This window comes from Megascapheus bottae, chromosome 12 (assembly GCF_031878675.1).
Source record: "Megascapheus bottae isolate mThoBot1 chromosome 12, mThoBot2.hap1, whole genome shotgun sequence".
Classification (NCBI taxonomy): Eukaryota; Metazoa; Chordata; class Mammalia; order Rodentia; family Geomyidae; genus Megascapheus; species Megascapheus bottae.
Genome location: NC_143520.1, coordinates 18,380,573 through 18,408,156, shown reverse-complemented (window position 1 = coordinate 18,408,156; position 27,584 = coordinate 18,380,573). Strand labels below are relative to the sequence as shown.

Genomic DNA, 27,584 nt, shown 5'->3' with positions numbered 1-27,584 from the left:
CTGACAATAAATTGTGTTATTTTCATATGGAACACAATTCATTTTTGTTTGAAATTATTATAATAATATTATATTTGATCCAAAATAAACAGCTCAAAAATACAATAAAAGCCTAAAAATGGACCCATGCACTTTTGTATGTATATATTGCTTTGTAACTTAGGGGTAATGTATTTTGGTTTTGAGAGAAAAATGTTCTTGTTTTGGATTCCTATTTAACCATACAGCACAGTAAGATTCAGGATTTAATGTAGGAGTGGATGCATGATGCAAGTGGTAGAGCATTTGCCTAACAAGGTGAAAGGAAGCCCAGAATTCAAAGGATGGACCAGTGTAACAGCTATATTCACAAGATAACATCTTGGAAATGTAGTCTACAACTTGGGAGGGGTGGGAGGAGAGAAAGTGGGAGAAAAACATGGGAAGGGGTAGCAATGTTAAAAAGTAATGCAGTCACTATCTTATGAATGTAAGTGTAACCCCTGTATGAATCACTCTGTTAATAAAATAAAAAAACACTGTGGCCTAAGAAAAAATAAGCAAACAAATCCCAGGAATGTACATATCAGAAAAATCTTAATAACATATAATGTGAAAAATAGTCTACTATTATAGTTATAGTTTTCTTGTATTTCATTTATTATCTTCTCCATTATTAAACATTCTGTGATTGTGAGAAAATGTACAAACATAATAGACATAAGGATTGCTAGTTTAACAGCTAAATAAACAGTAGTGGTTGTAGAAATGTTTGAGAGGAAACAACTACTTAAAATAAAGAGAGTTGTCCAATAGGTAGAGCTAGGAAAAACTTTCTCAAGGTTTGATTTTTAGTGAATAAGTGCACTGTGTTTTATTCTACGTGTATTTTTATGGTGCCAAGCTAGGGACCATAAAAGGCCCTTGAGACCATTTGGTACATAACTGGAAAGACAAATAATGCTTCCACTTGGCTGCCCTCAGCCAAAATAATTTTGTGTGGCCAATATTGATATCATAAATATACAAATGGCCTTTTGTAGGAAAAGGTTTCCCATCCCTGATAAACTTTAAAGCTGATAGTACTGGTAAAATGTTGCATGTTTTTCATATTTCATTCTCACACAGGCAATCCTGCTACTGTTATCTCCACTTGGCAACTGGAGAATCAAGACCTCCTGAATTTAAGCCAATTGCACACAAACAATAATTGATGAAACTCATATTTAGTATAGTTAGCCTGACTTGAGCCTCTGACCTTTATTCCATTCCTATATTCACTGAGGGAACTGTCCAACTTTCTCAGAACTAGCCTGGACTGTTTTGACTACACAAATTATTCCTACTTGTCTACAAGTATGTCTTTTCCTTTTTTTTGCCAGTCCTGGGCTTGAACTCAGGGGCCTGAGCACTGTCCTTGGGCATTTCTCAAGTCTAGCACTCTACCACTTGAGCCATAGCACCCCTTCTGGCTTTTCCTATACATGTGGTACTGAGGAATTGAACCTGGTTCTTTGTGCATGCTAGTCCAGCACTCTACCAGTAGGCCATGTTCCTGGCCCCTGTAATATACACTTTAATCTCAAGTTGTATTTTCCCTTTAAAAATCAACCTAGTGCATTTCTTGTAACATCTACTTATAATTATTTACACAATTTTAAAATTTCTAATTTTAATAAGTTCATCAATATATGTTTTATCTATTTGAGAGTGGCCATGGTTTTTCAAATACCAGATGCTGCTGAAAGCATTCTGTGGGGAAAGATAGCATGAATAGACCAGACTTCAATGTTTCATCAGAAAGCAATGTGATGGGAACATAATGAATTTCTCATCTCACTGCTTATAAAGAGTTTTTAGGAGAAGTTGCAAAATCAGAATGTCAGGTTTGTGTTCAATAAGATTGTATAAAATACTGATAATATTGAATGGAGCTATATTTATTATATTTATTTTATTTATGTTTAAGTGTTTAAAGGCACACACAAACTCTATAATTTTTACTGTATTTCTATACAGATACAAAAATATGCACATTATGCATAATATACAGCAAATATAGACAAAGACAAAATTGACAATTTTTTCTCTGCACACCCAGAATCATTTAATATTTTAGTACCATTAATTCTTCACAAAGATCTATTTTAGTTATTCTACTAGCTAAAAGCTTATTAGCTATGCATGTAAATAAACTTTATTTTTTGTGACTTGTTATATAGCAATCCAATTTTGGAAGTCAGAAAGATATATTTTAAAATGAAGAACAGAATTTGGAATCAAGATCTCCCGGCTATCCTCCAATTTTGTGATGATTTTACTCTGAAAGATCAGAACTCAGTCTTGAACATAGATACATGATGGACATACATTTTAGAGGAGAAGAGTAATTGCTCTAGGGCTTCAGCTGAACTTGTGTCACTGTGAATCAAGGATCGTTGATTATAATACCCCCCATTCTAGCTAAATATAATTATTTCACAGAATCTCAGAAAATGAACATTAATTTTTTTCTTACAAAAAACAATGATGGGACCAGGAGCATGGCCTCATGGTAACACGCATGAATCCTGGACTCAATTCCCTGGAGCCACATACACAGATAAAGCAGGAAGTGGCACTGTGGTTCAAGTGTCAGAGTGCTAGCCTTGAGGAAAAAAAAATGTGTCTGAGGACAGTGCCCAGTCACTGAGTTCAAGCCCCATGACTGGCAGAAAGAAAAAAAATTAAAAAACATAAAACAAATACAGTGAATCTGAATTTGATAAATCAAGGCAGAATACTGTGGTTTATATTCAGGATGATGTACATGTGGGATGTGTAAACTTCAGTTTGTGGTTATTAGTGAATGACATCTTATATATCCTAAATTGCACTCTTTCATTAAAGATTGAAATATTGACCTGTTAAGTAACAAGGATAATTATGAGAGAATATCTTTTGAAATGAATTGACTGTTTTACACATCTACAAAAGAAGCCTAATTTCTTAGGAGTGAAAGTTTTCATGTTTTAGCAAAAACATATTTTATGATATAATAAAAACTCCCCATTTTAAACAGATGGAGTAAAAGCCCTAATTTTTACAAGTATGTATTTAAATAGGAATATGTGGGTAGATACCAAATACTAAAACCTGACTTCAACCTACTCACTATCAAAACTGTTTGCTATTTTCAATCAACACCCTCAGGTTCAAGAAACATAAAATAAATAAAACCCAAGGTAGAAATGTGGACCTTATTTTGTCATCCAGATTTTCCATACTCCATCAATTAGTATTGATAACTTTTGGTTGGTTCCCTGAAAGGTTATGTTTAACAGAATATTTGTGAATATATTCAATCATATCCTACACAATACTAGGATATGTTAGCTGTGGCCAAGAAAATGTTAACCATATCATATTAACCAAGAGATTTCTTACCTTGAGAAAATGATCACAAATTAATAGGCTTTCCTGCTACTTGAAGGCATGCTTTGTTAGGAAATACAAAAATTAAGTATCTTCATTTGCATAGATTACACTAGATCTGAACGACTTTGTGTCATTACAGAGATTATTTGCTGACATGCCAGACTTATTTAGTCTGGAAGACTAAAAAGAAATGATGATGTTCTTCAAGAGTTATACTACTACTACTATATACTACACATCAAGAAAATTTAACGAAGTATTATGAAAATATAAAACATAACAAACTTTAAAGTTGGAAAGAAAAGCTTCTATGTATAAAGGATTTAAAATTGCAGAACAGTATAATGAGAAAAAAATTTGAACACATGAATCATCTTCAAATATTGAAATGTCTTTCTTAAAAAGAACTGGGATATATACGATGAAGATAATAAAATTCACAAGTAATTTTTAGGCTTTCTTTAGATCTAAAGCAAGAACAGTAAAAGCTACCACTCATTTATTTCATCAGGTTCAGGCAATCACAGTGGCAAAAAGATAAAATGGAATTTTATGAGTGAGAAATTAGATTTGATCTCAATTATACAAACAAAAAGAAATTGTATCAGAAACTAACATATTCATAGGTGTCTATGGAATAGAAAGGAAAACTGTTTACCTCTTTAGACTGAGTTAGTTTTAACAAGGCGATAGCAATCTGTGGACTATTTGTTCCTGGGACATATTTACATGTTATTTATGTAAATGTACATGTTAGTTATGTAAATCCACATGCAACTTGCCTATTTAAAGTTTTTCATTCATGATTATTATTTTATAAATAATATTTATATTATTTTATATTATTTATATTATTATATTATTTTTATAAATAATTATTCTACATAATTAGAAATAATTTCTACAAAAGTAAAAATCACTTGTAAAGACTATGATTACGTTATTGAAATATATATATATACTTTTGTTTGTTTATGTTTTCTTATGCAATTTAAAGTGTTTTCTTTCTTATTTGCTTTACAATCTAACAGACAATGTGGATTAAATCCCTTTTATTGCTCTTTTTCAAAGTTGAAGCTGATCATAGAGTGTAACAGTTCAGTTCAGTGTACCTAGTATCATTCTTAAGGAATTTGAAGCTATGTTGGCATAGGTAAAACAGTGTATGTTCACATCACACATCTTTAGGAATTAATATAGCCAAGTAGATAGAATATTAACAGACTATATTAGCAGAAAGGGTGACTTTATTAAATGCCATAAAAATCCCTGAAAATTATTTTATATCTGATGACTCATTGAAAGTGTGTTTTATTTTGGGAATATCTTTTGAAAAGCTAAGTTCACCCTAGCCAACATCTTGCTGATGATCCTTTCTGTAATTTGAAAAAGAAAAGCTCATAAGTCTAATTTTATCCATAACTGTGGTTTCCTCAATTCCATTATATTTAGATTAGAAGGCTTTGTCAAATGTTTTTTAAGGTGAGGTAAGATTTGTTTACGAATTTAAGCATTACTAATGCAAACACAATTTTAGTAATATCAGCTTTAGTGGCTTATATTCACATAGATTGCAACTATGGCAGTAAGTTAATATTTATTTGTAACTGAAATCACATCAATTTGGAGATTTGCCTTTAAGTTTTTCCAAAACTTTTAAAATTTGGAGAAGAAATATTTATTGTTATTTTGACTCTACCTTATAAACATTATAGGGCAGCATTTCATTTTTTCAAATGCATAATTATAAGGAGAAATCCTCAAAATCCTTTGTGAATAGTCATTCTGAAAACACATTCCCAATATATTCATATAAATTTCATGCAGTATTTTTACAAAAAGTATTCTATTATCTGAGTTTCAATTACTTTGTCCCACAACAAAATTTTTCTTGTTAAGTGTACAGCATAGTCACATAGATACATAAACCTTACATAGGAAGAGAGAAAGCTATTACTCATTTTATGAGATTCCAGTATGTATGCTTAAAACATGTCCTTTCAAAACACAAAACACCTGTGGAGGCTGAAATCTGAAGATCATGCTTGAAAGTCTGAAACTCTTATCTTTAATAAACCACCAGAAAATCAGAAGTGGCGCTGTGGCTCAAGTGGTAGAGTGCTGAAGCACTCAGAGATAGTGCCCAGGCCCAGAGTTAAAGTCCCATGATTGAAAACAAAACAAAACAAAACAAAACAAAAAACATAACTACAATGCCATTATCATCTTCTAAATTTTCCTTAATATAATTCAACCATATGCAAATTTCCTTATTTAAAAATTAGTTTGAGTGGGGCATAACAGGGTCAACATCTTTGATTTATACATTTTAACATATGCATTTAAATCTTTAGTCTTTTTTCTTTAAATGTGGTCAGTTTAATTATTTTATTTTATTTTATTATCCAAGTGATGTATGGAGGGGTTACAGTTACATTCATAGGTAGTCAGCACATTACCTCTTGGCTATTGTTACCCCTTCCCATGTTTTTCTCCCACTTTCCTTCCCCTGACCTTCTCCCAAGTTGTAGAGTTAATTTCTGACATATTGTCTTGTGAAAATTGCTGTCCTTTCACTCATCATCTTGGTTTTTTTCTCCTTCCCTTCCCTGATTCAAATAAACAAGTAAATGTATATACAATACACCAGGTACCAAAGTCAGATATAGCAACAACAGGATGAACCATAAGGTATATAAAAAAGGAAAAGAGGACAAACAAAAAATTAAAGCAATATCTTCACATAGAACATTTAAAACATCAACCACAAGGATAAACCTGTTGCTTCCTTGTCCTGAAGTTCACTTGTCTTAGGCTCTTTGTATATTACCATATACACATAGCTTTTGAGCTATTATGTTCCTCCAACAGAATAACATTAGTCACATACTAATTTTTATAAATGAGGAAAAGAAGCAAAGTTTAATTTTAAACTTACACAGTTTTTATGCCTTATCTGGGTTTTTCAAATTGAAAAATTTGTTTTAAAAAATTGCTGCAATTGCTTTTGTCTGATTGTATCTTAAGGATGCTAAGGGCATGACCATTTCTTTTACAGGTTTTAATTTAAATTTTATGTAAAGGTGAGTGACATGCCGAGGTAATTGTAGTTACCTCAGTAAGTAATAAGTACATTTCCTTTTGAGTAGTGTTACACCCTTCCCCATATTCTTCCACTCCCCTCTCTCCTTCTCCCCATAAGATGTAAAGTTCACTTCCAACATAGAGTCCAGGGAGTATCACTGTTGAATTGGTTCACACTTTGTTACACCATTTCTGTGATTCTCCTTCCCTTCCTCAAATCAGATAAATTTATACACAGGACAAAGAATACAGAAATAAAAAAAAACAGTGATCACAGAGAATAAACTCAACCAAAAAGAAAAAGAAGAAAACAGAAAAAAAGAACTAACTGCAAAGAATGCAATACTAAAGAAAACCCCAACAAACAAACAAACAAAAAAACACACAAAAAAACAACTCTTGTTTCCATTTCTTGGAGGAAAGCAAGAGTAGGCAATGAAAGGGGAGGAAAACTAAATTTCTCTAAACAGAATATTGAGTAAAATTCTTTTATTATTATTCAGTTGATTTAGTACAATAATGGAATATTGTAGATCAATATTGATACGTGGCATTTTATATAACTTACAATGAAATAATTTATTTTATAAATATTTCACATAAATTTATGTAATGGGGTGCATAAACATTAATGCACATGATCTATCATAAAATTGGGTTAAGAGATTGCCTCTGGGAAGTCTACAGAGTTGCTTCGGGGACAGAGTTATGGTTTTTGTTGTTGTTGCTTGTTTGTTTTTTTGTCTGTGTGGTGGGGCTTGAACATGGCTTGGGCGCTGTCCAGCTTAAGGCTACCACCCTACCTTTGAGCCAAGCCCCACTTCCCATTTTCTAGAGGTTAATTGGAGATAAGAATCTCAGGTCCTTTTTGGTCCAGGCTGGCTTTGAACCTTGATCCTCAGATATCAGCCTCCTGTGTTTTTATGTTTGTTTGTTTGTTTGTTTTTTATTTTTTTTGTAATTAATAAAAGCGTTACATGATATTTGACATATAGAAGGTGCATTAATTCACATACATTGATACCCTTTCACATGTCTTGGTACCCTTTACCCTTCCCCCCGCCCCCCCATCTTGGTTTTCCCCCTTCCCTATCCAATTTCAAATAATCAAATACAAATAAATTCAGTATATCAGATAACAAAGTGAGGTACTGTAACCCAAGGGACAGCAAAGGAGATGAGAGATAACATAGTACATTAAGGACAACAATCATTCGTTATGTGGCTTTTGTGTCAATATCCTGGAGGTCCTTTCAATTAGCTTCATACTATATGGCCTTATGTATCAAGGTTTTGCTCTATTGCAGATCTCTGCTAGTAGAGCCCAAGGTTTCTACTGGTTATGACAGATTAGGGAAACCATTGAGCCTAATTTCCTTTGAGTCTGGCTAACTTCACTTAATAGGATTTTTTCTAAGTCTTTCCATTTCCTAACAAATGGGGCAATGTCATTTTTTCTGACAGCAGCATAGAATTCCATTGTGTACAAATACCACAACTTGTTGATCCACTCAGCAACTGAGGGACATCTAGGTTGGTTCCATATCTTTGCTATGGTGAATAATGCTGCAATGAACATTGTTGTGCTAGTGGATTTAGTATGCCCTAGTTTCTGGATGGTTGGGTAAATGCCAAGTAGTGGAATTGCTGGGTCATAGGTGAGTTCTATGTTTAGCCTTTTGAGGCACTGCCATACTGCTTTCCATAGTGGTTGAATGAGTTTTCACTCCCACCAACAGTGTAGTAGGGATCCTCCCTGGCCACATCCCCTCCAGCATCTGTCATTATTCGTTTTCCTGATCCTGGCCATTCTAACTGGAGTGAGGTGGAATCTTAGAGTTGTTTTGATTTGCATTTGTTTTATGACTAGAGATGTTGAGCATTTCTTCATTTGTCTGTAGGCCATTTTTGTTTCTTCTTCAGAGAAGACTCTCTTTAAATCTTTGGCCCATTTTTTAATGGGATGGTTGTTACTTTGGAGATTAGTTTTGGGGTGATTCAATTTTTTGAGTTGTTGATATATTTTAGATATGAGGCCTTTGTCCGTTGTTTGGTTGGTGAAGATCTTCTCCCACTCTGTAGGCTTCCTAATTAATTTACTAGCTATGTCTTTTGCCATACAAAAGCTCTGATGTTTAATGCAGTCCCACTTATCCAGCCTTTCTCTGATTTGTTGTGATTTTGATACTTATTAAGAAAGTTTAGAAGAGAGCATATCGAAATAAACAAAATCGCAGACAAAAATGGTAATATCGCAACAGAAATTACCAACATCCAGAATATCATGAGGGAATACTTCTCAAACCTTTACGCCAACAAATTTGAGAATCTAGAAGAAATGGATGAATTCCTAGCCAATATTAACATACCCACACTGAACCAAGAAGAACTAAGCCAACTCAACAGGCCTATTTCAAGCTCTGAAATAGAAATGGCAATTAGAGAACTTCCACCCAAGAAAAGCCCAGGGCCAGATGGGTTCACAGTTGAATTCTATAAGGTCTTCAAAGCAGAGCTCACACCAATACTCCTCAAGCTCTTCAAGGAAATTGAAAGTGAAGGTTCTTTACCAAACTCATTCTATGAAGCCAGTATAACCCTCATCCCCAAACCAGACAGAGAATCATCAAAGAGAGAGAACTATAGACCTATTTCTTTGATGAACATCGATGCAAAACTTCTCAACAAAATACTGGCCAACCGTCTACAACAACTCATCAAAAAATTATACACTATGATCAAACTGGATTCATCACAGGGAGGCAAACCTGGTTCAACATACGCAAATCAATTAACATAATTCAACATATCAACAGGAGCAATGACAAAAATCACATGATTGTCTCAATAGATGCGGAAAAGGCATTTGACAAGATCCAACACCCCTTTATGTTAAAAGCTCTGGGGAAACTAGGAATCCATGGAACATTCCTCAATATAATAAAGGCTGTGTATGACAAACCCATTGCTAGTGTTACACTTAATGGTGAAAATCTGAAGCCATTCCCTCTAAAATCAGGAACGAGACAAGGATGCCCACTCTCTCCACTCCTCTTTAACATAGTATTAGAATTCCTAGCCAGTGCAATAAGGCAAGAAGCAGGCATAAAGGGGATCCAAATAGGGAAAGAGGAAATAAAACTATCCCTCTTTGCAGATGACATGATTCTGTATTTAAAGAATCCTATAGACTCTACTCCCAAGCTCCTTGAGCTGATTCAAAACTTTGGAAGGGTAACAGGGTATAAAATTAACCCTCAAAAATCAACTGCCTTCCTTTACGCCAACAGTGAGAGGAATGAGGCAATAATCAGGAAAGCAACTCCTTTCACAATAGCCTCAAAGAAAATAAAGTACCTAGGAATTAGCTTAACTAAGAATGTAAAGGACCTTTTTGATGAAAATTTTAAAACCCTGAAAAAGGAAATTAAAGCAGAACTAAGGAAATGGAAAAACTTCCCATGCTCCTGGATTGGAAGAATCAACATTGTGAAAATGTTTGTTTTTAACTGAAGATACTGTGACAAAATTTAAATGTGGTAAAATTGGGTGGCATGTATAGAGGTATGTTTGCAGTATTTTTTCAATTACATGAGAGTTGGCAGAATTAAGAGAGTTGAGTTTCCTGATAAAATGGAGAATAAGCTAAATTGAGGATGCCATAGGTGGTAAATAATTTCTGCCATCAGCTTTAAGGAAGTCAGTGTGTTATGGCTTTGAAGCAAGGTGCACTGGGAGGGGAAGGGCCAAGAGCCATTTAGATTTATTATAAAGCCATTTAGGCTGACTTTATATGTGGAAGATGGAGATGTTTCTTTTTCCTTTCCTGTAGCAAACCATTCTCTTGAGCAGACAAGAGATAAAGGAACAGAAAACTAATGATGGGACAGGCTCTGATGCAGGCTGTAGCATGGAATGAGGATTTTAGAAACCAAAAATTCTAAATAGAATAAAAATAAGCAGGCATCTAGTATACCAGACACTTTATTACTTTTGTATCTGTCTTCAAAAGGCATCTTTACTTGGAGTTGATGCATTCATGTATATCAGGAGTGCGTCATATTTATTTAGTTACTGGCCAAGGACAAACTGTGGAGGGTTTAAAAGCCATGTATTAAGGACCCATAAGATGGATATATACTGATACAAGGTCGAAGGAAATGAAAATATGAAACCAATGGTCTGTATTTGTGGTTATAAACTACATTCAATTTAGTAAGTGGCTTTGGTTCTTTAAACCTCAATATCTTCATTTGTAGCAGGAAAAAAGTTATTTTTAGTATGTATTTCATAGGGATTACTGCTAGGCTAGCAGAACAAGTTGAGATACGGAAAATAAATCTATAAAACTATTTTGTACTTCTATTGTGACATTTTCAGATAAGGATTTCTCTCACTCCAAAGCTGTGCATTCAGGAAAGTACGTTCTTTGTCTCCTCCATCTGTGTTACTCGGAAATGATGGCTGGTTTGCTCCAAGCCCTGCTTTGATATTTTCAGAATCTTTTCAAGTAATTGAATTCATAGATAACACTGGATCTTTTGGCATGTTGACCAACATTTGAAATTCATTCCTTTCATCACAGTATATTACTAAATGCATAGTCTGGAGATTTGAGAAATTTTACTCAGGCAACTATGAACTGGAATAGTCATTCTCTTTGGAATCATAAATTTTTATTTTATTATATATTTTTTTCTGGTCCAAGGGTGTGAACCCAGGGTCTAGGAACTGACTTTGAGGTTTTTGTTTTTGTTTTTGTTTTAAGTCAAGAGTAGCACTTTACCACTTTAACCATAGCTCCATTCTGGCTTTTTGGTGGTTAATTGGCGATAGGAGTCTCATGGACTGGGTTCAAAGTGCATTCCTCAGTTTTCAGCCTCCTGTGTAGTTAAGATTACAGGCCTGGGCCACTGACACCTGCCAGAATAAGACATTTTAACAAAATATATTTGGCAATTGGATCGTCAATCGTTTGCAGAAGCCAGTTAATAGGAACTGATTCATTAGCTGACAACTAGGCCTGACATTGTCCACTGTATAATTCTTAAATTATTTGGGCCAATTTGTTAGAATATGCTATTGTTCAAAGAATTACTCCCCCGCATTGCAAGGTCATTTCTCTTCACCTTATTGATAGCTGATTTGCCCACATAACATATGCTGTGGCCAACTGAATGGAGCACATACAACTTCCAAGTAAAAAAACACTAAGTTATCACATGGCTCTGTCTTTTGCATTTTTCCTTCAGCCAAGAGCTGTGGGCTTCCCCCGATGGGGCCTGCTCCTTCAGGCAAACCAGAATGAGGATGATGTGGAGCACAGCTGAAACAGACTCAGGGTACATGTACAGCATGAGCATAATGTAAAAGAGCTGTCCTGTGAGCCCCTGAAATTGTTCTTCTATTTTCAATCACAGTGGAACTCAGAGTAAGCTAACACGTACAGCCTTTTAGCTCCTCCGTACATTTCATTTTGTTGAACATCAGCACAATCTCCTGCTGGTCTGAAAAGAAAGAACATTTGATGCAGTGATCTAAATCTGAAATTCTTTTGAAAGGAAAGTGGACAGAACAAGATAGAAGTGTCCAATTGTTATGTAAGATGGCATAAGTGTTTCCTTCTTTTTTTCTCCATCTAGAATAAAAGTATTTAAATTTATATTAATTTAAGTTTCTTCATGTATTAAATATTATTCATATTTCATCACGGTGGAAAAACTCGAGTGCTGAGTGTGATGCTCACACTCTCAGTTTTCAAATTAATAAATAGAAGGTTTGAACTTAGACATTTAGAAAATTTATATAGGAAGATGTAGAGAGAGAGATGTGTATATACATGCTTAAGTAGTTTTTTTGAGAATGCCTCTCCATAATTGAACTGTGAATCTTAGGAAGTTTTTGTTTCATAACAACATATAGAAGTCTAAGTTAAGATAGGTCCATTTTCGGATCTGTGACATCCCGTAATAAAATTTTGATTTTAATCCCCACACACAAAATGAAAAAAATCAGATGAATAAGATATAAGACAGTTCTGTTTTTTAAAAGAGTTTCATACCATCTTTGAAAACATATTATTTAAATTATTAAATCAAATATAATTAAACTACTATTTTTTATTTTTAGATTATGAACTTTACATATGTAATTTTATAAATGAACATTTTCCTACCGGAAAGGCTGGTAGTCATATATGTTTATGCAGGGTTGTTTTTGGAACCATTAGGCGACCTGATGCCCTTCCTCATGTTTGATTTTATTTCAGTCTCTCTATATGAGATGATATACACATTGAAACAGAAAAAAAAACCTGGATTCCCACCTATGATTTCTCTTCAACATGAAAGTCCTATTTCATGAGGAATGTAGACCTGTGGCACTCTACCTCAAGGGGAAATTACACAGAACTTGAGAGCTTTCTGTTTTTAAATGGACTTCTCATTTTCACGGTATATATAATTAGAAAGTTCTTCAGTTCTTAAATTTTAAAATCATGACTTTAAATATAAAATGTCAATGTTTGTTATGAATCAACAGATAAATTGTATACCACAACCCCTACTATATAATAATAATAATAATAATAATAATAATAATAATGATAATTCATTCTTAAATTAATAAATAAAGTACAGGCTAGCAAAAGTGATACTAAAAGAAGAATCCCAGGCTAAAAGAAACAGATTGAGATGTTGATGGGAAGTTTTGAAAAATAGCTTTGATTCCTTTTTTTTTCCTTTTGCTTTGATTCTTTATTTTATATTGCTTTGCATCTAAGCCCAGTATTTGGCATCTAAGTTCAACAGAATCTTTGCCTCAATCTCTACAAAATGGCAAGTCTAACAGTAAGGTCTGAAAATAGAAGTAAATGGCTATCTTGTGTCTAGGAAAGCAAGATTTGATGATAAAAGTTCCACCAATCATTTTGTAATGGGTTGTCAATGGGATGGGTATGGTAGAGGATGAGAGGTCAGTGGTACTGACACATTTCAGTGAATATCTAGTAACTAGTATTGGCTGATAACTTAACCCTGAAAAGAAAGGACATTATGGGTAATGTGTGTTTAACTGATATTTATGACTAACAATAGTGATAATTAATAATATAATAAATCAGGGCAAATTGTTTATTATCTAATACCAGCCCAGACAAGGAGTGAAGAATGAATAGCGTTTTTCATTCCCTAGGTACAATGGCACATCCCAAGGGCAAATAACACTGTACTTTACAAAATTCCCTATACCAACAAGACATTCTTCAATAAAATGATTTTCTCAAGTCGGGAGAGGTGCCTCACAACTGTAATCAGCTACTCAGGAGGCTGAGATCTGAAGATCAAGGTTCAAAGCCAGCCTGGGCACAAAAGGACCTGATACTCTTATTTCAAATTAAACTCTAGAAAATGGGAAATGAGGCTTGCCTCAAGGGTAGGACTGTAGCCTTGAGCTGAAGAGCTCAGGAACAATGACCAGGCCCAGGGGTGGGCAGTAAGTAGCCTTGAGCTGAAGGGCTCAGGACATGACCCCTGCCAAAAAAGAAAGATTTTCTCATTTAAAGAGGCATTCTCATTAAAAGAGGCAAAGTCGGGCTGAGAATTTGACCTAGCGGTAGAGTGCTTGCCTAGAATGCACGAAGACCAGGGTTTGATTCCTTGGTACCACATATATAGATATAAAGATAGAAATGTTGCTGTGGCTCGAGTAGGAGAGCTCTAACCTTGAGAAAGCCCAAGGACAGTGCTCAGGCCCTTAGTTCTACCCCCAGGACTGGAAAAAAAAAAGAGGCAAAGTTATGTTCTACATATACCACTCTGAGAACTCTAAATGACTTACCCATCATATGTTCATATGTAAACTTCAAACATAAGCGAATGTACATATTTTGAGGTCTGCCTGTTTGGAGGAACCTATTATGTTTGACTTACATCAAAGTGTAGTTTTTAAGAACAGTGTTCTATGTAATAAATGCCTCAAGGTGACTTACTCTTTTCAGTGAAGGTGAGATATTATAGTTAAGGAGACTGCTGCTTGGAAGTCACCCAGAAGGTAAATGATCCATTTATAGCTAAGGAACACCTGAACAGTTCACTCATCACAGATGATGCAGTACTTTTCAATTACAAAGATTACTATGATTTTTTGAGGTAATCAGATTCACAGATCATTCAGAGAAATATAGAGAACATTAGGAACATCTTCAGGACATAAAGAATGATAGAAAACAAGTATAAGGGCATCCAAACAAAAAAAATCCTCAAAACAAGAGTACAGGGCAAAGGCCAATCCCATAGACATTACAGGAAGGCCATTATTTCTCTTTGTTTTAATTACCTTTATGGTTTTTCATATTGTCTGGCAATTAAACACTTTGTAGCCAGGCATGGTAGCACATACCTTTAAGTCTAGCTACTCAGGAGACAGATCTGAGGATCAAGGTTCAAAGCCAGCCTGGGCAAAAAAGTATATGACACTCTTATCTCCAATTTACCTCTAGAAAATGGTAAGTGGGGCTTGGCTAAACTGTAAGATGGTAGCCTTCCTTGAGCTGAAGAGCTCAGGAACAGCGTCCAGGCTGAGATCAAGCTCCATGACCCACAAACCACCACCACCACCACCACCACAACTCCCCACTTTATAAAGCATTCCTATGCTGCTGTGTACAAGTAGTAGTAGTTCATGCCTATAGCATTGCTCATAGCTTCTCAGGAGATAGGGATCTGAGGATTTTGGTTCCAAGTTCAAATCCAGTCCAGGAGGAAAGAGCATGATACTTTTCTCTCTATTTAACTACCAAAAAGCAAGAAGTGGAACTGTGCTCTACTAAAGAGACTGCTAGCTTTGAGCACAGAAGCTCCTACCCCAAACTCTGAGAAAGAAAGTTTCATGGGATCCAGAATCATATTTTCTAGGTAACTGTTACAAGGCCCACATGTACACAATTTCTCAGTACATCATGTAGCTAGTTTCCACCTCCCTATAGATTGATACCTTGAAATCAAGTGACCAGGGAGGTGGAACTTTGAAATTATTTTTTAGATAAAAATGTTTATGAAGTAATGCACCTTCTATCTGGTCAATATAATGTAACCCTTCTATTCATTACAATAAAAATATATGAATAAATAAATAAATAAAATAAAAATGCAATATGGCCATTTTTCACAGGAAAACATATGAACATGGTTGTTGTTTGGAGACAAACAGATGGACAGCAAATACCCCCACATTATATATGGTCATATATCAGGAAGTAAACCAAAGGCAAGTGACTTTTGTGTCATTAATTCCATCAAAGACATTTGGAAATAAAATATCGTTCCTAGCATACTTGCAGCTGTCTCCTGGGATTGGGTATATTGGTTTTCTCTGCCTGAGGATGCATGGTCTGAGGACCCAAAACAGATCAAGAAGGAGTTATGAGCTTTAATAAGGACTTGTGAATTAATAGATTTAGAAAAGCTCTAACTTATGCTTACAGATCAGAACAGAGTGAACAGTCTTATGACTAGCATAAGGTGAAAGCAACAGAGCAAGAAGGAAGAAATGGAACATGGCTTCAAGAGCAGAGTAAAAGTGAGAGTCTTCCCAGTGTCCTCAGAAATACTTGAAGATGTCAAGGTTCTACTGTCATTCATGTTACATAAGATAATACACACACACACACACACACACACACACACACACACACACACACACACACACCATGGGCATGAAACATCCCATTTCTGGGTATTCTAGTCTGTCTCACTGGTCTTCAGTTCTGAAATACCAAGATGCAATTACCAAGCTAGTTTTGAATGTTTGAAATAGGAAATCTGCAGTTGTGATTCCTTGTTTTTGTTTCCTGTCTTCTCATGTTTGAGAGGTGGAGCCTTTTGTGGACACCTAACATTTTAATTTTTTTATTTCTTCAAAGAATTAAATTTGTTTTTATGGTTATTACATTGAATTTGTAGATCATCTTTGTCAATACATTCATTTTAACATTAATTTTGGCAATCCATCAAATATTTTCGATCCATGCTCAGTTTAATCTGCATATACAGAAAAATTGTCAAAGTCCCTACTTCCTCTGTGTGTAACTCTTGTTGAGTTAGGCCTTAATGACTCTTCCTTGCTAACTGCTAAGAAGTATGTCAAATTTCCTCAGCACTAAACAGTAGAGTCCACATCCATTAAGATGATCAGTGCTCTAATTTGACATTTTGCAAAGGACAAGTTTTTCTTGGATTTCTAGAACTTGCTGACTGGAGAGTTCAGATTTAGTCAGGAAGCTTCTGAACTTGTAGCTTCATGCTGAATGTGCCTAATCTGACCTAGTTTCACCCAGGGAACAAGAAGCCCACAGAAGCATTGAAAATGAAAAGCCACTGGTCAAATGTTTAAAAAAAGTCAAAATGAAGACTTTTTTTTGTAATTCCACCCCTCTCCAACATCTGTCTGGTGTGTAGGCAATTTCTCATTCTTTGGAGATTAATCCATAAAATGAGGATAATACCTCTCATTGGCTTTTGAAAATAGCTGTAAAGAAAAAAAGCTCTACTCTGTTATTCATATTATAGTAACTTTCTTTGAAATTTTAAACTCAAGGGCTAATATACAAGCCATTGGCCACACTCAAATATAAATAAAATATTTATAATTAAGGCAGCAGTTAATATTTTAATTACCAAACCTTTCTTTAGACCTTGGTGACTCAATTATCAGCCAGTATGAACCTAGAACCTAGAACTCTTCTGCAAACTCACTGTGTTTCAGGTGAACCGGATTTCTGGTCTATAAGCCCTACTCAATAGGTTTCCACTGAAACACAGATGGATTTGCCTTTGCTTCAGAATACTAACCCTAAACAACATGGAATCTCAACTTACCTTAAAGTCCTCAAGCCTGTCATTCTGACAGTCCTTCTTAGCACCTTCTATGAGAGCCTGAAGACAAATTCATTTCTTTTGTGTTCTAGTTCTTATTAATGAACTTTTTTCTTGATACCTACATTTTTTTTGTTTTTTGGTTTTTTTTGTCTTTTTTTTTGTCCTCTGAACGACCTTTGCAAACTGCTTCTGCTCTTAGCCCTGATTTTCCTTCTCATTAAACTTACTGTACTCCTGGACTTAACATCCTTGAACTGTGTTTATGTTCCTCAAATGTGGCTCTTTCATCTATCAGTTGAAATTATCCATAATGTCAGCTGTGTAGCCTCTTTTCCAGGTTTTGCTATCATGGATAAATAGACAGGTGCCCGCCATTGTTTCAAACTACCTCCTGTCAGTTCTTAACGTCACGTTGTCACATTGAGAATCAAACTTCTTCCTACTAGTTTAAATCTCTAGCATCTTCAGCTATTACAGACACTGGAATGAATTTCTCTGGATCTTACTATCAGTCATATATCAGATGACTTTCATCCCTCACATTTTTAATGCTCTTTCTCATAAGCTAACATACTACTCAGGACATCCCAGGCCTAGCTATTGCCCGGTGTGAGGCTTGATCTTCAGAAGTTGATAACCTCCCTAATTTTCCCATGAGATTTAGGCTGGCTTCAAGAAATGATCAGAATCCTCCTTTCTACACTATTTCTCCTACTCCAAAGAATATATATTGAATAGACACATCAAAAGGTAAAATCATTCATACTAAATATGAGTAACAAACTATGAGATATTGCCACTAGGGTAGCAGTTTATATTTGAGGAGAGCTGAGTATTAATTTCAGTCAGAGAAGAACTTATTCACTAAAGTATTATGCACTGTACTGCAGAAACTAATTTAGGCAAACTAGATAGTTTTTCCACAAAGTAGTTCCCGAGAGATAGTATGACAGGATTTTCAAACAAGTTACAACATGTCAGTAGCTGGGGTTGTTTCAGGGTCAGTGGTTGGTACACAAAAACAATGACTAAATGACAGGCAATTAATTAAGTCATCATTGCCCTAGAGTCAGACATCATTGCTCTAGTTGGAGTTATCTGTATAATGATCCCAACCTAGAGTCAGGAAGCAGGAACATATACATGCCTCAATAATGAGAGGGGAAAAAAGAGAAATATGGAGATAAAAGTCAAATTCCAAGATGTACTGCAAAATGTAATGTCTCAATCTTAAGTAAGTTTATGGTGTTAGTTTTCAAGTTTTCTGAACGGAAAAATTAATGAAATAATTAAGGGAGGGATGTTTAGTTTTAAACCACACCAGACTGATTTGGTAGCATTATATGTATTGTTATATGTTAGTTTCAGGTGAAGTTAAAATGAGAAAAAGAAAATCACTTTCACAATAGTTACTTTATACATATTAAAAACAATATACATATTAATATAGAATATATTCTATAGTATTCTATGTACTGATAATGGCATGTGTTGTTTATATATTTTGTCTTATATATTCACTTATTAACACTGTCCTACTAATAAATCCAGAGTTTAGTGTAAGTTCATGCTAGTTCAAATCTTTGCAATTGATTTAGCTTTTCAATTTCAAGTATGGAAGTCTCGGGGTTTTTTTTTTATAATATATAACATTACGTTCTGCTTAAGAAATACAAATAATTGTCAGAGTTACTAGAAAAAAATAAATATAAACCTATAAAAATTTTGTATTTTAAGACATAAATGTTGTATATCTTAAGTTTTGAAAGCATTTACAAAATATACTGTCAGTTTTATCAAGCAATGTATATAGAATGTTAAAATGTGTGTATAGGATGCTAACGCTTTTCTTTTTTTTTTTTCTTTTTTTTCTTTTTTGCCAGTCCTGGGCTTGAGCTCAGGGCCTGAGCACTGTCCTTGGACTTTCTCAAGGCTAGAGCTCTACCACTTGAGCCTCAGCACCACCTCCGGCTTTTTTCTATGTATGTGGTACCGAGGAATCGAACCCGGGTCTTCATGCATGCTAGGCAAGCACTTTAACCACTAGGCCAAACTCCCGGCCCCATGCTAACGCTTTTAGAACTCCCCAAAGTATGTTTTGTTATAGTTAGCACCTTTATTTTCTTTAAATCAGTTCTGTTAACTATGTGTTTGTGCATGTAAAAGATAGTTGTGTTAGCCAGATGTGGTGGTTCATGCCTGTAATCCTAGCTAGTCAGGAGCCTGAGATCTGAGATCCCAGTTTAAAGCCAGCCTAGGGAACTAAAGACAGGAGACTCTTGTCTCCAATTAACTAGAAAACGGGAAGTGGGGCTGTGGCTCCAGCGGTAGGATGGTAGCCTTGAGCTGAAAAGCTTAAGAACAGTGCCCAGGCCCAGAGTTCAAGCCTCAAGATCACCACCACCAACAAGAAAAGGCTTTCTTTTGAAAATATCTTTCTAACCTGATATGAGACAATGTCTTCAAAATAATTGCATGGAGAATTTTAAATGTTGAATTGAGGAGGACAGCTTCAAGTCCAAATAAGGCCATAGAAAATTCTGAATTAAAAAAAGAGAAAGTTCTGAGTCTGAAAATCACATCTCAAAATTTTTCTGGTTCTATCAGAGGCACTGTTTCAAGGAATGAGAGAGCCCTTCACTAAGAGTTGTATAAATATTTAATCTCCAAGTTACACCAAAATGGCCCTCAGCTGTAGTTGTGGTCAGTATGACAGAGGGTAATGGCTTAATTTAGCTTTTAATGAGTTCATCTTTCCTTTATGATTCTGTAGTTAATGATTACAACATGATCTTCCCTTTACTTCACTTGTAAAGTTTTCTTCCTATCTCTTTAATGACTATCAAACAACTTATCCTTGCTTTTATAATTTAAGTGTTACCTTATATCTATTATTGAAGTAAATAAATTTGGAGAATTTAATCAATCTGGTAAACTTCTAATATTGTAGATGAAAGCAACAGAGATTGAGTCTTCCCAAAAATGGATGAATTTGAAATTCAACAAAACTGCATGTCCTATTGTGATATGTGTTAACAGCACTTACACAAGAATTAGGATCATGGTACAATTACTTCAAGTAGTGAAATCTTATCTTTATTCAAAGAACGACAGACTAAGACATATCTCAAGAGTCATAAGAAAAATGAAATGTCATCCTTTGTTTTCTGCAATCAGATGCCAGTTCCCCACAATGCAATACTCTAGCTGTCTTCTACATTAGGGACATAATAGCTCCTGTGATTCTTTCACTTATTTAGGCTTCATTCTACTTCATTTGTTGTTCTCCCAATCTCTCCTCTTCTGTACTATTTGCTGCAGCACTCCTGGTTATAGACTATCCTGTACCTTTCTCTATAACTTATTAGATTGGTAACTTCTGGGAAGAGAAAATGGATGGAAAAAGTATACAAATGAGACATTTTCTGTATACTGCTTTCAACATGTTGAATTTTGTACCTGCACATTTATTTTTAAAATGAAGTTAGTAAATTAAAAGGGACAAAGCAATCTCTAAGTGAAAGGGAAGAGAGAAACGAAAGGGAATTCAAAATAATTAAATGAGCATATTTAAACATTATATGAGGAAAACAAGCAAGACATGCTTTGAAAAGGGAGATTTAATGTAAAATGTTATTAAAGGAAAATAAAAAAGAATACTAAATCATAGCAAAAATTATTCAAAATTTAAAATCAGAATGCAAGTCTATTAAAGGAAAAATACCAGCTGTTATATTTCTTCCATTAAAAATTAGTAGTGTGTCATCAAAAAGCTCGAAGTAAAGGTGTAACTCAAGTGGTAGAGTGCCAGGCTTGAGAAAAATAACAAGCAAAAGTGTAAAGCCCTGATTTCAAGCCCCAGTAACAAAGTACTCACACATGTGTGCATGTGTGTGTGTTCACATGCACACACAAGCACACATCCACACCACATTCATAAAGCACACACACACACACACACATACATACACACACATTAGAGGTATAGACTACATCTTAACAAAATAACGCTATACTTAATGGACATGAGTAGAAGCTAGGATTTTAATGGCTTAGAGAAAATGGGAAATAATGACAATAATAATTAAAATTTTAAAAAAGATTATGAAAAGTTCCTGATAACTTCACATGATGCACTCTAGATGGCAGATTCTAGGCCATTCATAACAACCTTAATGACAGAATAATGTGTAAAACACATTATCAACAACCCTCTTAAAAAGCAACGACATTAAGTAATATTTCCCTATATATTTACACTAGTGGTAAAACAATGATTCATTTTTAAAAAATAGAACATAAACTGTACATTCATTTAAATTCTAATGATTTTTTTACAAGATAGTTTATATCCACATCAATGCTCAAGAATTCACATAATGCTTGTGGTTCACCATCCTCCCAGAACTTATTAAAGACCCAGAAATCCCATTACAGTTTTTGCTCCATGAATATAAAAGCAAGAACAAATTCATCCTTCCACCTAAATCCATTTGTCAGATTGTGGAATTATGACAAACATGAAAAATGCTGTTTCCCAAAGCACAGAGGTTTTCAAGGCCATACGAGTCTTCTGTACTAACTGCACTACAAATAATCCCAAATACTAACTGTCAAGAAAACCTGGTAGCTTTTTATTGGGTCTACCACAATATACCATAAATATCCAAAAATACTGTGCAAAATCTTGATTGGATTTTTATTGAGAGTATTAAAGAGATGTTCATTTTTTGATGGTTTCTCTAAGACATATAATTGCTGCCAATAAAGCATTTTAAAATGAAGCAAGATCTTTTTGTTCTTCATGGATCTATTATTGTGTCTCTTACTCATGGTAATTAATTCTCCTCAGGCAAACATGCTTCCCTACCAGGTAGGTATTCCCAATTCCTCCTGTCTTTAATCACCATAGTCTCACTAGCTCAGTCCTGACAAGTAAATTCCACACATACAAGTTTATTATAATTTACACAACTTTTAATTACCACTGTAACCCATGGGTTCAGAAAGGAGACAGGGTGTCCTGCTGATTTCCAGACCCCACTTTTTTCTTGACTGATTCCCACAATCAAGGAAACAAGCACTTTGTCAACAGTCATTAGAGCGCCTCACCATGATGGCTGTTTGCTCATTTGTTTTTTTTTCTACTTACTTTGATGCTCATGCTACCAAAGTGCTTAAAGATGCTTTGTCCTTTATCCTTGGAAGATTTCTTTATTTAAATAGGAAAGGGAAGGAGTAAAAACAAGATGAGGGGATGGGGTGAAGGGAGGGAAATGGGGACAAAAACATGAGAAGCTTTATCAATGTGCGTGAAGTAATGCACCTTCTATCTGGCGAATATAACTGCAACCCTTCTATTAATTACAATAAAAATGAGTGAATTTTGAGAATATCTTTCCATGACTCTGACTTACTATGAACTTGATTAGTTGAGTTTCTAGACAATCATAGACAAAATAGCATATAGGGGTCTTGTCAACCATCACAATACGCATAATAATTTAACAGTCACGTATCAGCTCAATCTTGACTCTGTGCTAATTTATTTGATCTACCTTTCATACTGCAGCATGATACAATACGTATTTACCTGTAAATATTTTCTGACCAATGAGTCTATTATGTAAAGTTGAAGAATGACCATAAACATTAGACAAAACATGTAGGAACTGATGTTTAATATCCTGTGCTAGAGTTTCCTTTAGTTTGAAGATTACAGTCATAGTAGGTAATTTCAGTAAAAAGTCTCAGATCCATAACAAGTGTAGTTTGATAGGGGGAGCAGCAAAGAAGCACTCAAATGGATGGGCTTGGTTTATCATTTGTTCTGTTTTGGTCATTTTTTCCTCTTTACTTATAAGGCAGTCAGCCACTTTGAGCTCAGGTAATACATTGATATTTAGTACTGATGAAAAATGAAAAAGTTGTTGAATTATATATTTAATTATGTATTTAATTATGTACTATTCTAATCTTAAATCAAGATATTCATAAAATCAACTATTAAAACACGTATTTTCCTTTCGCCTAACCTCTCATAACAGTTCCATTTTTCAGATTCTTTCTTTATTTTTGCCAATCCTAGGACTTGAACTGAGGGCCTGGGAAATGTCCATGGGTTTTCTCAAATGCTCTACTGCTAAAACCAAGACACCACTTCCAGCTTTATTCTGTGGGTGTAGTACTGAAGAATCAAACCCAGAACTTTCTGCATGCTAAGCAAGTATTCTATCACTAGGCCATGTTCTGTCTCCCATTTTCAGATTCTTAAGTTAGAGCTGTAATGTAAATACAGAAATTTATGCTTCTGTAAATGGACTTAATAATGACAAAATTGACTTCGCATTTCAGTAGAACCATTTCCTACTAAGGCAAAACCAATATTCATGATCTTTATGTAGTTATTTGCTTCATTAACCTGTAAAAATATGATGGATTTCGATAGCAATGCTATAAATGAAATATATAGATATATCTATAACTATATATATGTATATATGTATATATATATATAGAGAGAGAGAGAGAGAGAGGGAGAGAGAGAGAGGGAGACAGAGAGAGGGAGAGAGAGAGAGAGAGAAATTTGAATTAGAGGTCAGAAAGTATTTTTGTCTTTGAAATATTTATAGTGAATTCAAGTTTAGTGTCTGTCTGGTCTTATCTCTTGAGGTTTTCCATGAGATCTAGGCTTAAATGAACCATAAAACTCAAATTCAACCTCATTTGGCTTTTGAAGCTTTACATGGTATGTGCTCAAAATAAGAAGTTAAACTTGAAGTTTACACCAGATTTGTTGAAAATTCTCACTTCATAAAATAGTCAAGGCCTTGAAAACATTAAATTTGGGATAAACATAAGCATATATGTGAATTTAAAAAATGCAAATACAAATTCCTACAGTATAATGAAGAAAATTATTAGAAAATTATCTGTTCTCATCCTGATTTCTAAAAAAAATGCCGAATATAGCATTGACCATTAGCATTGGAAATTTAAATAACAGCATTTTTAATAACTGTTTTTTGTTTGTGAAGCCCCATCAGATAATCAAAATGGAATAAAATAGTATAAGGCAAAAAATGATTATTCTCTATCTTTTTAGTTAGCATGATGTTTGAGATGATCTTCTCAGTAACATACATGAGATGATGAAATTCTTTTTTTCTACCCATTTCAGATTAAGAATAGGTCCAAGGTACAAAGAAAATAAATGAGAAAATGTTTTACTGGACATAGATGTTTCTTATAAAAATATTTCAGTGCATTTATTTTCAGTTTAAAACTTTAATTTGTGTGTGTGTGTGTGTGTGTGTGTGTGTGTACATGCGCGCGCGCGTGCATTGTCCCTTAGCCTTCTTGTTGAAGAGTCTTATTCTACTACTTCAGCCACAACTCCATTTCTATTTTTTGTTGTTCTTGCTGTTTTTGTTGTTATTGTTTTTTCTGGTTGTTAATAGTGTCACAGACTTACTTATCTGAGGTAGTTTTGCATTGTGTTCCTCACATGTCAGCTTCCTGAGTAGCTAGGATTATAGGGATAAGCCACTTACACCTACAAATTTTTAACTCTTAAATTTAGTTGACTGAATGAAGGAGGAGTTGATGATAAGAAAATGTGTTAAAAAGGCTGGGAGTGTAGCCTAGTGGTAGAGTGCTTGCCTCCAATGCACGAAGTTCAGGGTCTGATTCCTTGCTACCACATACACAAAAAAGCCGGAAGTGGCACTGTGACCCAAGTGGCAGAATGCTAGCCTTGAGCAAAATATGTCCAAGGACAGTGCCCAGGCCCTGAGTTCAAGCCCCAGGACTGGCAAAAAGGAAAAAAAAAAAAGAAAAAAAAGAAAGAAAATGTGTTAAAAACATGATAGTGCAGGTCCTGAACTGGGAATGTAGTTTAGTAGTAGAATGCTTGCTATGCTTGAATCATTGGATTCAATTCCTCAGTATCCACACAAACAGAAAGAAAATAAAACACTCTCATTGCCATGCTGGTGGCTAACTCCTGTAACCCTAGCTACTCAAGAGGCTGAGATCTGAGGATTGAGGATTGCAGTTCAAAGCCAGCCTGGACAGGAAAGTTCATGAGACTTTCTCCAATTAACCACCAGAAAACCGGAAGTGGGGCTGTGGCTTTGGTAGTAGAGCAGGATCCTTGAGCTGAAGAGCTCAATGACAAAGCCCAGGCCCAAAGTTGAAGCCCCATGATGAATAAAAAAGTTAAAAAAATACGTATATATGAAGAGCTATTGAATGAATGAAACTTATGAACTTTAAAATGATGTATCTGGTGTTAGATTTTGAACCGCAAATAGAAATAAGTGTTTAAAACGGTAGAAAAAAATCAAGAACTCTGATCTGTCGTGAAAAGGAAAGAAACCAGTATCTTACTTGCTGAGAATTGTTTGCAAGAGCTTTCAAAATTACTTATTCTGCAATTTAAGTGCTTATAATAAAAAGATCTTGTGTTGATTATATCTTTTGTTTTTAAAATGTTTTGCTTGTATATTCTACTTTGGCATGGGTTGAAAAGTTGGAATTCGGTGAAATGACAGCAAATAGGTGGGGGGCAATTGAACAGAATATCTTACACAGTAAGGTAGTTCAAGGGGATAGCGTGTGTTCACTAATTGAATCTTTCTACCAGTAAGACTGGGTATAAAAGCTTTTCAGAATATGAACTTAAACTGAGGTGATGAAAAGCTATAACTTTCAGTTACCTGATTGTTATAAAGTCTATGGTATAATGGAATTTTGATAATTATAGAAGTCCTTATATTTATGCTTCTTTTTTTAAAGGAGAAATATTTTATATCATGACCTACATGATTCTTAAGAACAACTTATAATACATTCAGTAATCCTATAAAAGGAAGTAATTTATAAAGTGTCCTTGACTTTCCTGTGAACATTGTTTCTTCCTTCTCACCTTTCTTGATAGGCCCCTCTCAAATTTATAATAATATGGTTTCTGTGACTGCCTGAGAGTTAACTGGAAATTACCATCTTTGCAAATCAATTTAAAACCATTTTACTCAGAAAAATTTTTAAAAGACACTCATACAGTCTCTTAGGCTTGCACAAAGGGAATGCAAATGCCCTTGCAGCCTCATTATTTCATAGCCCTCAGGGAAGTCCTGTATAACAACACCGCTCAGAGCACTTTGTAGACGCTTTATGAATAAAGTTTTATGATAGATTCTCTGAAATGTGTGTTAACTATCATGACTGATATGGTGCCTGGTGAGACAAATGTTGAATTTCCCATGTTGTGTGTATTTGACCTCAAGCAATGATCCTTTCTCTGACATGAGCTATGCTAGAAGTTTATGCTCTTTCTCCAATACTTTTATATATAATGTACATATATTTTTGATCCTAGGTAAGCTGCTTAATATATGATCATTACATATGCATGAGAAATACTAAATACCAAAGCCACAGAACTGAGTACGAAGAAAAGAGAGGTTTCTTCCAACATTATTGTTAAATTAACGTAAGTTAAATTAATATTAGTTTATTTGATCCATCTGGCTAGGCAGACATCTACCTCCATCCTTCTGATTCAACCATTCCCCCCTCCATATTTCAGTTGGCCTTTTTTTTTCAAATAGAGTTGCCATGTAAGTATTTTCTTCTATAAAACATTCTAAAGTATCCTATAAGTTTTGGAAATATGACCAGGAAATGTAACGCTAGTAAGGCATATTAACAAATCTAAAGCTGATATGCCTTTAATCTTACTGATGGGAAAAAATGTGTAGAGTCAGTATTTTATAAACACACTGAATAGACTGCCAAGGAACACAGAAATATGTCACAAAACAAGACAAATATTCAATATCTATTTCTCGAGCACACAAACAATGAATATTAGGTGTTCTTCCATCCTAATGAATTCAAAATATGTGCCAATTTAGGGTTTACATTGTAGTGAGCTAGATAGACTATAAGAAACACAACAACTTGAAATTACATTGGACAGTAAGTATATTAGATTTACCAAACCTGATAGAAAATGCCAAAAATCAAGATACTGCAGAGGAAAACTGACAACAAAGGAAGAATTAAGCAATGTACAATAAAGAAATTTTGAGAAATCAAAGATGACGGTGGGGATTTAATGGTGGGAAGAAAGCATTCCTTACTATGAATCAGGTAAAACAAGAAGATAGAAATGTGAAATGATAGAAATGAATAAATCCTCTTATGAATGTTTCATTTTATACT

At 34.5% G+C, this 27,584-nt stretch overlaps 1 protein-coding gene across 1 annotated transcript in view; it reads right to left on the bottom strand.

Moving 5' to 3' along the window:
• The window catches only part of Kcnh7 (potassium voltage-gated channel subfamily H member 7), a 468,230-nt gene that overhangs the window by 345,724 nt on the left and 94,922 nt on the right, over positions 1-27,584 (bottom strand). The window lies entirely within an intron of this gene.